The sequence below is a fragment of the Pinus tabuliformis genome, chromosome 3_2 (assembly GCF_031772625.1).
Source record: "Pinus tabuliformis cultivar Carrire ecotype Pingquan chromosome 3_2, CPIR1, whole genome shotgun sequence".
NCBI lineage: Eukaryota > Viridiplantae > Streptophyta > Pinopsida > Pinales > Pinaceae > Pinus > Pinus tabuliformis.
The window spans coordinates 117,034,332-117,048,586 of record NC_142302.1 but is presented as its reverse complement, the minus strand read 5'-3'; the positions used below and the strand labels follow the sequence as shown (position 1 = coordinate 117,048,586).

Sequence of the window (14,255 nt, the reverse complement as noted above, 5' to 3'; positions counted from 1 at the left end):
GTGCAGCGAAGCATTGAAGCCTTTGGGCTGTCTCAGCAAGCCAAAGAGAACGAAACAAGACTATACTCTCAGCTGAGACAAACTATAAGGGATGAAGAAACAAAATGGAGATTGAAGTCAAGGCAGCTCTGGCTACAGGAGGGAGATAAAAATACTTCTTATTTTCATAAGCAGGCTACAGTTCGAAAGGCCAGAAATACTGTGAGCACAATTAGGGATAATGAAGGGAACAGCTACAATACTCAGGACTCTATAAAGGAAGCAGCCACCAATCACTTCAAAAACCTTCTGACTGAGGATAAAGGTGAGGAGGACTACTCAAGTTTGTTACAGCACCTGTTCAAAGGAGTCACACAAGAAATGAACAGCAACCTCAAGAAAGAAGTAGAAGAAGAAGAAATCCAAAAAGCAATTTGGAGTCTACACCCAGATAAAGCTCCAGGACCTGATGGGTTTCCAATCAGCTTTTACAGAGAGTATTGGCAGATGATCAAAAAAGATCTCTTAAAGATGATACGTTGGGTTTTAAAGAAAGGCAAAATGGGGGGATTTACCAACTCTACCTACCTAGCCTTAATTCCAAAAGAGAATAGACCTTCCACTTTTTCAAGATTTCGGCCAATATCTTTATGTAACTCAGCATACAAAATAATCACAAAAATTCTGTCAACTAGGCTCAAGCCTCACCTTTATTCTCTGATCTCAGAAAACCAAGGGGGCTTTCTACCCAATAGGCACATTTCTGACTCTATCCTTCTTGTGCAAGAGGCCATCCACTCAAGCATAAGCAGAAAGGAGAAAGGGTTTGTCCTAAAGCTGGATCTTGCCAATGCCTTTGACAGGGTTAGGCATTCCTTTCTGTTTGCTGTCCTTCACAAAATGGGATTTGACTCCTCCTTCATCACAATGATCAAAGCCTGTATATCGGAACCCTGGATCTCTCCTCTGATCAATGGGAGGCCGTGTGCTGCATTCCAATCCTCTAGAGGCCTTAGACAAGGCTGTCCCTTGTCTCCTTACTTGTTTATCCTCATGGCCGAGACCCTTAGCCAAACCCTGGACTTCAATCGGAGAATAGGTCTAATCACTGGCATCAAATTTGAGCAAGGAACAAAGAACATCAACCACTCTCAATTTGCAGATGATACCCTCCTAATTGGAGGAGCGTCCATCACTATAGCAAGGCGCTTCAAAAAGATCTTAGACCAATTCATGGAATACTCAGGAGGGAAGATCAATCAGCAAAAAAGTTGCATATATGGTTGGAACACATCAAATCATACCATCCATAGCATTGCAAGTATATTAGGAGTCTCCTACAAACTAGTCTGGAACCACTTCACCTATTTAGGGATGCCAGTAAGTATGGGACCGCTGAAAGCTGACACCTGGAACGAAATCCTTGACAAAATAAAGAGAAAAATCCAACAATGGGGCACCATGTGGCTGAACCCAGCAGGACGACTTGTACTTCTCAAATCAGGTTTGGCCTCTCTTCCCATTTATCGTTTCTCTTTATACCAAGCTCCTGTTGTTTTCCATCATAAAATGGAAAGAGCTCTCAGACATTTTCTTTGGCAAGGAGGGAAAACGGAAAAAAGAAAATTCAACCTTGTCAGTTGGAAGAATGTCATTCAGTCTCAGGAAAAAGGAGGATTAGGAATAAGATCACCAAAACTGCTGAATTTAGCTCTTGGAGCTAAAATAATATGGAGAATGATCACAGGACCCACAGCATGGTGGAAGAAGGTTTTAGAGGCAAAATACTTGAACAGCTCAAGGCAACAACTTCTGGATACCAATATTCCCAACAGAGATAGTACAAAAATTTGGCAACTCTGCAAGAAAGCCATATCCTTTATGTCTCAAAATATTTCAAAAGTCCCAGGAGGGGGGAGTAGCATCAATTTCTCCACAGACAGAATCCTAGGACAGCATCCAATTGGATCAAAAATGGAGGCAATCCCTGCCATAAACTGGCTCAATGGAAAAGGAATATTGTATTTGGCTCAAATATCACAATGGGACAACCACTCCCAAGCATGGATAGGTTGGAAGTTCCCGGATTACCCCAGAGAGCTAGAGACTAGTCTTGCTGCCCTAAAGAATCTCCTACACAGCAAAGCTCCGATCCAGAAAGGCAAGCAAGATGGTTATCGTTGGGACCCAACAGGAACTCAATACACGGCTAAAGCTGGTCACCAACATTTATGTGACAGCACCTTCCCACAGGATATATGGAGCCAATGGAAACTTGTATGGAGAGCAGAAGCACCCCCCAAAGTCAAATTTTTCATTTGGTTGCTCCTGAAAGGGAAAATACTAACAGCAGAGAATTTAAAGAAAAGAGGCATAATGGGACCATCCAGATGTCCGAACTGCTGTAGATCAGAGGAAACAATACAACACCTGTTTATAGATTGCCCGGTTGCTGATGAATGCTGGAGAAAGATGGCCTCAATCGGGGATGCTCCATGGGAGCCTCAGGCAACTATTGCAGAAACGATTCACAAATGGAGGAAGAACTGTCCATGGAAAGAGAAAAGGAGTAAATTGACGCAAAGGATATGGAATACCATACCACTAACCCTCCTATGGCGCATCTGGTTGGCACGAAATGGAAGGGTTTTTCAGGAGAAAGGCTATAATATCAGAGTTATGTGTCACAAGGCAAAGATCTTAGCGGTGGAGACAGTCACAAACCACACCAAAGGCAAGATCGAGGCTACTAATTACAGCATGGAAGAGAGGAACCTGATCAGTTATGTCCAAGAGAATATAACTAGCGCACAGGAATTAAGCCAAGGAAGGACACAAACGAAAGAAACAAACAGGGCTTGGAAGCTGAGGTTAAAGGAAGAGGAATTTGCGAATTGGTTGAGAAACTGTAATAGGTTCTACTTATTCTTTGATGGCGCTTCTAAATCAAACCCGGGCCAAGCCGGTGCAGGGGGTCTAATCTGCAATGCTAATGGAGAGAGAATACTTCAGTTCGAATGGGGGCTGGGAGAGATTTCCAACAACAGGGCAGAGGGATTGGCATTGTACCAGGGCCTCACTCAGCTGATCAAGTTAGGGATAAGGAAGGCAATAGTGTTTGGGGACTCAGCAATCATCATTAGACTCATGGCGCAGAGGCAGAGCACGCCGAACATCCTACTACAGCAGATAAACTATAGGAACCAGACCCTTCACGCTTCAATGGAAGAAGTCATCTATTACCACATCCTCCGTGGACTGAACAAGGAGGCTGACAAGTGTGCCAACAGGGCATGCGAGCGCTCCAAGGGTATTCTGTGCTGTAACAACAATCCCTCCTTCCAACCGTTACCATGAATATTCCACTTCTAGTCAACAGCAGGTGTACCGCGGATAATAGAATCTATGACAGCAGACAAACAATCAGTTCAGATGACAGAACAGGTATGGTAGACAGGATTTTGATCAGAAATAAGATTGGGAGATCTATTCAGCGCATGGGAATCAAGCGAAGTGCAGGAGAAAATCGTCCTCGCAGACAGATCACTTGTGCAATTCAAGATAAGCATTTGACCATGAGCTGGAGCATTGGGAGATGTAGACGGGCTTCTTCCCGCTCTTATAGCCTGCGGATAGTTTCTATATATATCCTGGGTGGCATGATCCTCCAATACAGTGAGAAAGCTTGTGCCCACGAGCAGAAGAGTAAAACCGCTTCCGCCTATCTCCAAGCAGTCCGAGGTAGTCAACAGAATCACAACAACCCTGCGCGAGCTGTGGTTGTAGCCTGTAGTAAGCAGAGAGCTCAGAGATCCCGTGCTAAAGAAGCGAACAGAACAGGCAAGAACTATCCAGCGTCAATGGATCGCCCAGAAGACTGCTTTCACTGCAGAGATCTACAGGCTGAATTTGAGGAGCTGCGAGCACAACAGCGGGCCCTGGAGGATCAAGTTCGAAGTCTGGAAGCAAGACTGGAAGATCAATACAGAATTCTTAATGAGAAGTATCGGGCTGAGATAAATCTTTTCCTTCACAGAGTCAACTCCTTACATGAGCAGTTTAGCAGCTTGGCCAATAGATGTAGCCATGCTGAAGAATCGATAACTGTCCTCAAATTCATGATGGACAAAAAGTTCAAAGATGCTCCTTCCTCTTCTAGTGCTAAACAGAACGAGCCAGATCCTAACCCAGAAGCGTCCACAGCAAGGAAGATCAGTCACATAGAGATAGATTAATTATGTTATGTAGTTGTAAATTTTGGTGTCTGCAGTATGTACGGATTTACAGTAGTTTAAGAAGCCTCAGAGGCAGGAATACTAGAACAAGGATCAAGGAAGAGAACCTTTTTGTAATTCCTTGGATCCAGAATGCTCAGGAAGCACTATATGTATGGCGAACTGCCTTTTCTTTTTTTCAGATCAATATATAGCACCCGAACTTTGTCTAAAAAAAAAAAAATTGTAGAAAACAAAGGTTTAGAGGTCAAATCCTAGGCTCAATGCCTTGAAGATCCCACCGTTGAAAATCGATGAAACTTTGGGATCACTTTGCTACTTGAAAAATAAGAATTTTGAGACCTTAATCTTGCAAAACCGCCAAGTATTTAGCTTTAAAACTTCAGTTTAGGGTTTCAGGTCAATTTTGGGGCAAAAGAGGCCAATAATTGGAGAACAAGGTTAAGGGAAGCAAATTTGTGGGGATAAATGGGCTAGGATGATAGATCGAGGGCTGAAATGGCAAGAGGAGGCCAAAAACTAAAAACCCGTGTCTCGAAAAAGTTTTTTTTCTTACGGATCTAAATTTTGCCGTCAAATCTTCAATAAATGTCCTTATAAAATTGTCTAGAGACTAAATATTACCCTCAAGGGCCTAGATCTAGCTCTTCTCTTACTTGATTCCTTGATCCAACTGCAAAAATGAAAATAAAAACACCCAAACCCCAAATATATACAAAATACTAAAAATCCCCAAAACCCAAGTTAGAAAAAATAATTTACAAGTTAGATCTACAAAATTATTCACAAGATCTACAAATACACAAGGGTTTCAAAATTTTTAAATTTTTGAGAAAAATATTTTCATGGAGTTTTTTCCTTTGAAGAATGGCTAAAAATACTTTAGAAACCCCAATGTATACTATAGCCTTGGAGAAGATTTAATTCACCATATAAATATTTGGAATCCAAGCAACATTGATTTTTGCCCATATTTGTGAACTTGGAGGCCAAAGACTGAAGTACCTGCAAGCACTATGAATTTATCTCAAAATAATTTGTTAGATCACATGGAATCAAACCACCTAAGATCTTTGTCTAATGAAAAAAAAATTACCAATATTCAGCACAACATAGAGATGCCCGTAGTCAGCACATATCACAAATCAATAAGCAAGAACACCTTGAATTACACCCCAAAGTCTTTATTATGATTTAAAAAAATAGTTCCCAACGGGACAATAATTACAAAGCTGCTTCAGCAGAATTTTTCTAGCCAGAGATCAAGATGACTAGAGACTCAAACGACTCTCTAACAATGTTGCGAACATCGCGATCGGGATTAAATCGGCAAGGGGAAAGAATCAGAAAAATAGGGGAAAAAATCAACCAATACAAAAATATTCATTTTTTTCAATTTTTTTAATATGTAAAGCAACTACAACATAAAATAAATGCATTGCCACATAAATATGATAAAAGAACTAATATATAAAATGTGTAATATCATTTATAGTGCTACATCACACATAACAGTGAATCATGTCATGAATAGTAAGTCCAAAGTCACAACTCAACCTCAAAATATCAACAAAAAATATAATAATGTATCTCATATCATGACTCATAATGTCATATACAATGAAATGAAAAAAATAACTAATACTATTGATTTCCTTTACCCCTCTTGCGAGAAAATGCAATAACTTTCCCTCTAGATGTAGATGGCGGAGTTAGCAGTGGACTCTGTTGTGCTCTAGAAGCTGAAGAATTAGGAGCTACAGGAGGTAGACCACATCTTCTACTAGTGACAGGGGTAGCCTGGGTATGCGGTGTCACCTCATCCCCCTGTTGCTCATCCTCCTCCTCCTCCTCTTCCTCTACCCCCTCCACTAGCCCCTGCTCTAACCAATCAGCGGCAAACTCCATGAGAGGCCTCTCGGCCTCAACCCTCCATGCAACAATGGTGTCAATCCCATCCAATGAGATGGCCTCCATATCAAGTGTCCTCTCAAGTTGCCTCACCCACAATCGAAGATTGTAGTAGACGTAGACCATGTCATTAAGTCGTTGGGACTCCAACCTGTACAAGGGTCATAAAATAATAATTATAAAAAAATATTATTTAATGAATTCAAAAAATTAATTGGAAATTTGGAATATTTTAAGTTTTAACCTATTGCACTTCTTGGTGTGTATTTTTTCAAACACACTCCAATGGCGCTCGCATCCTGAGAAGCTACATGTTTGACTGAGAATTCGAATGGCAAGCCTTCGCAGATTGGGTACTCTGGCACCATAGCTTCTCCACCATGCATTTACAACAAAATTACAAATAAGATAAACATAATTAAAAAAATGAAATTTGAAAGTTGAAGCAAAGTATGAAGTTATGAACTTAAAGAGACAATGAAATTTGAAGCAAACTAAAAAATATCAGGCATTTTAGTCTTCCTATCAACCACAACCATGTCAAAGCTAGATGTGCCACCTGCCATCTTGGATATCTCCATTTCTTTGGAGATTTATGCACGTTCTACTACAGATGACACCGTCCTCTGAACACACGTGAAGAATCTATCCATGACCTCAGCATCAAATAAAAACCCACAAGGGTAAGCAAATGCGAGGTTCAGGTAGATCCCTGCAGCATGAATGGGACAATGAAGTGTGTTGTTCCATCGTTCATCAATCACTTCCCATAGCAGTAGTTGTTTCTTGAACCCCTCATCTCCCTTATCACCATAGTAGGTCTAAATGGATTTTTTGGCCCTATCCATGGCATCATACAAGTAAGCCCATTGTGGGCTTGTCACTATCAACTAATCGAAGAACCTTTACCAAAGGTTCAGTAATGCTGCACACCTCCTGCACTCCCACCCAGAAACTTTCCTGGTATGAAACCAATCTGAATATGGCCTCTCCCTCTGGTTTGCAGATAAATGCTAAATCACGCCATTGACCTGAAAGAAACATTCTCTTCACATCCCACATAGAATTCAAGAGGGATTGAAGAGATATGACACTGGTGGCAAACCGTGTAATGGCGGGGCACACCAACTCCTTGTTGGTAGTGAATGTTCTCATAAAATGAAGCACAGATGCATGATTTTATATAAATTTTGTAATGTTTTTTTATGAGTCAACAATATCTTTGACAAAAGGAATTTTTCCTATGTCCTCCAACATCAAATCAATGCAATGTGCAACACAACGTGTCCAAAATAAAATAGGATGTCTCTCCATAAGCATCTTGCCAGCAGCAACATAATTTGCAGCATTCTCTGTTATGACTTGGACAACATGTGTTGGACCTATCTCCAAAATAAACACATCTAGCAAATCACATAATAATTTTGCATCTTAGATATGTGCAGATGCATCAACAGATTTCATAAACATTGTCCCCTTGGGTCAATTAACCAAGAAGTTTATAAGGCTTCTACCATTTTGATCAGTCCAACCATCTGACATCACAGTGCATCCTATGTGTGCCCATGATGCTCTAAACTCCTCCAATCTCTTGGTGCAGCCTTTTCATTTTGAAGAATGCAGCCTCTAAAGTCATCATAGGACTTTGTACCCTGGGCCAACAATTGCAATAGCATCAACAGCAAGGTGGAAAAATGGTTATTCCTCGCAACGCTGAAAGGAATATCACTCCAAAGAAGAAACTTGCCCAACAACCTGTCAGCTTCTTCTTTCTCCTTTTTTAAAGTATTGAAGAGATAGATGGTTGTGAACCAAACGTGGTTCTAGGAACAAAATATGATGAGGCAACTACATGGTTGGTTGTAGATATTGATGCTGAAGTAGAACCAGTGCCACTCATATTCATCTCCTAACACTCTATTCATTGCTAGTTGACTCTTCAGAGTTGATTTGGACAATTTGGTTTGCTCTATTTTTTCCAATGATATGAGGGCTCTTCGAATGATTTCTGAAGTGATATTGGTGCAAAGCCCTACCTCATGTCTAGGGATTTGTGCAAAGTGATACTTCAATCTGTATACCCCCCTGTCATATGATGCCCATACAACTTACAAGTCAAGTTTGATCTGTCAAACCCTCCATCAGGTTCACCAAATTCCCACAGAGGGTCCAATTTCCTTGGCATGTTTGTAACTTGGTTGAACTCTTGAGTTTTAACTTTTAATGTAAGATGAATTTTGAAGTTGAACCTAGGGCACAAGAAGAATTGCAAGTTAAAAAAATAAAATTTACATACAACACATTGAACTTTTGACAACAAAAAAAACCTCAACCCAATGCAACAATAATGGAAAAATTCATATTCAAACCCAAACAAAAATGATGCAAAAAAATAGAGCACAAGAAGAAATTAATCTTATAAATCTAACAATCAAGTTTTTGCATTTTTGACTAAAAGTAACCCTCTCCACTCTATGCAACAAAGATGAAAAAAAAAAAAACAATCAAATCCACTCAAAAATCATTGATAATCAATGGGTTATAGAAACCCAAGCAAAAACAAGAAAAAAGCCAAAAAATTGGCCAAATTTGGTGCCCATACCTGGAAACCACACTTTGCTGAAGAAATTTGGTCCAAATTCAATTTTTTCTTGCTTGGGATGCTAAAATCTTTCGTTTTTCTCCTCCTCTACCCTTGTAGTCAACTTCCTCTCCTCCTCAGCTCTCAAACAAGCCCACTGTCTGAAAAAAAATGACAAACAAAAACCAAAAATCGGCTTTAAAACTCATTGTTTCCGCCACTCATAATTATTACCGCTCAGATCGCGATTTTTTGAAAATAAAAAAATCGCCAAAAATTGGCGAAAAAATCGCAACGTTCGCAACAATGCTCTCTAATTTATAGATAAATCTTCGAAATGGAAAAATAACGGCTGGTTTCTTTGATCCTTGTCAAAATAATCTTGGTCGTTGACAAATATTTCAATATCTTTTAATCTTGGCCCTTGATTTTTTAATTTTTAGGAATTTTCAAATTTATCATTCAATTCCATTTTAATTAGCTCAAAACTAATTATTTAGAGCTAATTTCCTCAAAAATATTATTGACTTAACCACCAAGGTCCAAGGATCCAAATTTTCTTGAAAAAGACAATATTTCCTTGGTGGACCTTTAAAAATTGACTCTTTTAATACTCACGAATTTTTCCATTTGGAGAATTTATTTTCCCAAGACAATTTAATTTTACTCTAATTAATTAATTTTCTGACAGGATTTAATTTTATTTTGCTAGACTAATAAATTAATTTACACATGAAGGGATTAATTGTTTTTCCAACCATCTAATACATATGATTTTTCATTTACAAGAGCTAAAGAGATAATACACATTCGTCTTAGACCCTCAAGACACATAACCCATCTGCGACACAATATGATCTAGCAAACCAAGTGATTTGTAATAAATAATTAAGCCAAATAGCTTAAATTATTCCCAAACCACTTTTACATCAGACTCGACTAAAACACTAGGACTCACTTTATAACTCGACAATAAATTTCATCCTAGCTTTGGGGGTTTAAGCTAGAGGGAAAAAGCTCTTCTAATTAGCCGTGTTGAAACACACAGGTAATCAAGGAGGCTAAAAAACCTCCTAGGATGAAATTCGTCATCAGAATTATAGACTTACCTAGGTTGTTACATATACTCAAGGTTTTACTAAGATCATTTACATTACATAACTTGCAGAATGGGATAACCATGACACATGGATTGTTGATAATGTGATCTGATCGTGTTGAAAAAATAGGTACTTCCGCTTCCCTGGAACTTTGACAATTTGAGTGCAACAGGGACTTTCTTGTCTTTCTGCACTTCATGCTGATCTTGTACTTGTTCTTCTTGTATTTGTTCATCCTGTAGTTGTTTCCTCTTCCAAACCTTCTTATTCTTGTCATCAATATTCATGATTGATTCCATTTTGTTCCTACAGTGACGAGCTATGTGTCCATAATTGTGACACTTGTAACATTCCATATCTGGATGGTACCTGCATTCTTGAGCTATGTGTACATGATTATGTCATCCATAGAAGATGTCATCTGGTAACTATCTCGAGAACCTAGAAACTTTCTTCTAAGGTTTTGCAGATATTAGTTGTACCTGCCAAAAACTTCACAATCCCTAGCCATATGTCCATAGTTAGCACATAAAAAGCAATAACCATTAAATAAATGTTCGTACCTAAATGGTTCATTCGAATGTGATGGTCCTTGATAGTTGTACTTATCAACAACTTTACAATCCCTGGCCATATGTCCATAATTACAACATGAAAAACAATAACCATTAAATAAACAAACATACCTGGAAGATTTTTCATTCTTCTTTGGAGGCAGTGTTGTAGTCTATTGTCGTCATTTGTCCTTGACTGCTTTGGCATCATTCTTAAGTTTTACAACATTCTTCTTTAATTCATTCGTCTTCTCAATCTCACTGTACAAAGATGTGGAGCTTGTACCTTCATCAATTGGAGTCTTACCTGTTCTTTTTGCCAATTCTTTATATGTCTTGTCCATAACCTATAAATGGTCCTTTTCTTTGATCTTGTTGATCTCATTAAGCATTGCATCAAGTTATTCTTTCTTTTGAGCAAGATCTTCTTAAAACCATCTTTTCAAGATCTCCCTTCTTTTTTCTGCCTCCTCAACCTGTAGCTTGAGAAGAGTGGTCTTCTCTACATCTCCGTTGAGAACCTATATCTGTTCCTTTTGCTTCTCATTTTCAATCATGAGCCTGCTTATTTCTGCTAAAGATGTTTCTAATTCCTTTACTTGGCTTGCCATGACTTTCTTTTCCATTTATGCTTCCTGTACTTGTTTCTTAAACGTATTACTCTTTGCCATCGCTACATCAAGTTCTTGTTGCTTTTGATTGACTTCAACTTTTCTGGCTTCTTCCAGCTGCACCCTAAGACTGTTGATAATTTCAATTTTCTTATTAAGCCTTCCGTCTTTTCCTTTTGCTATCTTCAATCCTTCTTCCAAAAATTTAGCCCTTTCCCTTTCACTCGAGTTCTTTCTTCCAGAAATTTAGCCCTTTCCTTTGAGATACATCAAAAAGGCTTGGATCTATGTCTGAGGCAGCTGAGGTCGAAGGATGGCCAGTTTCTGAGTTAAACGTCTGCAATTGGGCCAAGACTCTCTCTGATGGAAAGCCGCAGGTCTGGACAAGTTTGTATGGGTTATCTTATCCTTGCAGATCCATGTTAAGGAGAAGAATGGCAAGCCGATTTAGTTTCTAGGCTTGTTTGCAGTTAAGATAAAGGAGAAACCCTCTCCTTATGAGGCCGCATCACTATCCTATTATCTCAAAAAGGGTCGTTGTATATATAGCCTAAATAAAGGAGGTCGAGATGCCTTATATGATCAGAGACCAGACCTGATGGAAGCTCCTTGCATATTAAGCTCAGCCGCAGTTATGCGGAAGTGTTTTGGATGGATGACAGTGATTCTTATACAACCCTAACCAGACTTAACCTCTTCAGTTGTTTCATCTCCAGTTCATGCCGAGATTACAATTTTGAGTAGATCACTCATTTGTTTAAGCGCTGTAATGACTAGATCTTCAAATTGACAAGTCAGTATTGACTTTGAATCATTTTCATTTACCTCTCTCTCTCTCTCTCTGCTAAACATTTGATGATTTATAATAAGAAGAATTGATCAAGGGGTTTTACCCATCTTGGGGCTTTTCCCTGGCTTGAGCCATATCCATGTGTACTCTTGTCTTCTGCATCTTTTGCCTATGTTCTTTTTTCAGTTACTATGATGATAATAATGTCTTATGTTATTGCTAATGAAAATTGGGCTATATAAATCTTTGAAGTAACCGTCTCATGATAAGAACATTTTATCTCAAAAATTAACATGGCATCTAAGCTAGGAGAAGTCAAGCCCAAGCAAGAGACAAATCAATCAATCATATAATTTTGGATAACAGATTTTTTGAGGCTCGTATGAAGCAAATGGCATCTTCACTTGGATAGCTCAGAGACTACATTTGCATAGCTTGGCACAGGGGCTTATTTTTGCATGACAGTATCACAGGATCAAGAGAAGCACGTCTTTTGTGAGCTGCTATTATATAGATTGTCAAATCAATGCTTATGCGATATCTTCTGTACAGATGTATTCAAACACCCCGGCAGATTTTGATTTCAAACTTGACAGTCTAGCTCAGGGTTTCAAATCACTCTCTGAGTTCGTCTTGTTGTCTCCACAGATATCGTCTTTTCCATTGATTCATGGCAAGTTTGGTGAAGATGGCAGCATCTAGGAACTCAGGGAAAAAGCAAGCATTCCATTTGTTGGCACAGGATCTTACCTTCACCTACGATACTCTCATATCCCTGCTTTTGTTCTCGTATCTCTGCATTTAGTAAGTTAATGATCATGTTCTGGAATGTCCTCACCATAATAGATATGTAGCTTCCAACCAGTGTGTGTTGGGATCCTCCCTAAGGGTGTTATGGGGGCCCAACAGGCCCGTAGTCAAGTAATAAGAGAGGATGTCATTCAATGTAAAGTGGACTACATAACTATACTTGTTATTAATAAATAGGGCCCACGATGGTAGTTAGTGTTTAATAAATGTAAAGGGGCCTCATTAAAGAAGGTCCACTAGGTAGTTAGGAGGTTGTTGAAGTGTTGTCATTGATGTCAAAGCCTGAGAGAGAAAAGAAACCCTCAGCAGATTGTTGAAAGAAGGTTATCAAAGACAGTTCAGAGGCAAGGAAGACCTTCATAAACAGATGGCCCTCTTTGAGATCTTTCCAGTTATAGGTTGCTTGCCTCCTAACTCCCCATGATTGTGGAGAAATGAATTTATTACTTGTCCCTAGCTAATGTCGACCTCAAGTCGCCGACCCCCTGCCCCACTCTATTTTTAAGGTGTTATTAAAAGTGTTATGTCAGCCCCAAATACCCCCCTACCCGGCCCCCTCCACCCCGCCACGTCAACTATAAATTAGACATTAGTGTGGCTCATTGGAACACATCTAACTTGCTGAGTGCGAGAGTAAGGTCTGCAATAGACCACAGAACCAAACTGAGGCAGAAGGGTTGAGTTTCTGAGAGCAGGAGAAAGAGTTTTAATGGGTTTCTCTTTGGCAGGTCTGTGGTGAATCTGAGGTGGAATCTGTGGATTTTCTTTGTGGGTATCTTCTTTGTATCTCTCTGTGGCATCATCTAACTTGCTGAGAAGTGCAAGAGTAAGGTCTGCAGTAGACCACAGAACCGCACTGAGGCAGATGGGAAAAGTTTCTAAGAGCAGGAGAAACAGTTTTATTGGGTTTCTCTATGGCAGGTCTGTGGTGAATCTGAGGTGGAATCCGTGGATTTTCTTTGTGGGTATCTTCTGTATATCTCTCTGTGGCATCATCTCTAGACAGTGCCAAGTTTTGTTTCTTGGTTAGAGCAGTAGCAGGGGTCTGTGGTAACTCGTAAAGAGCAGAGTTGTGAGAAGAAGGCTGAATTGTAAGGTGTTGCCCTACCTTAAGGGTTTTGATGTTAATAAAGTAAAGGAGATTCTCTTGCTTATTCTTGGATATCACGTATGTGATAGCAACTTCAGATCTAAGGTATATAAAAGGTGGTGAATAACGCCTTAACATAAGTGCAGCTGGGGTGAATTGTATGATATTGTAAGGTGCTATTAAGTTATTAACATCAAAACCCTTAAGGTAGGGCAACACCTTACAATTGTTACCTTACGTGTAATGAAATATCATATGCATTTTCAAATATAAAAATAAACAATTTTACAACTATGTCAGCTTTACAATGAACAACTTTAAGTTCACTTTATCAATTAAAATTGACAGCTAGAATTTTGGCTTGATGACTTGCTCTACTGCCACTTTTGCATAAGTCAACACTTTAAGATTCAAGTTCTTTAAATGCACAACCTCTTTTACACCTTAACATAGCCTTAACTTTGCAATAATTTATTTATAGACTCTCCTAATCCATAGGTGACACAGTGGAAGCTCCCTATAAAGCACTAATCACATATCTCAAAGCTCCAAAAAAATTCTTGACCCAATGAAGTTGAAATATTTTGTGTTCTA

The 14,255-nt window shown here is 39.2% G+C and overlaps 1 protein-coding gene across 4 annotated transcripts in view; it reads right to left on the bottom strand.

Annotated features, from left to right (window-relative positions):
• The window catches only part of LOC149180092 (sterol 3-beta-glucosyltransferase UGT80B1-like), a 392,913-nt gene that overhangs the window by 313,776 nt on the left and 64,882 nt on the right, over positions 1-14,255 (bottom strand). The gene's annotated exons all lie outside the window — the stretch shown is intronic.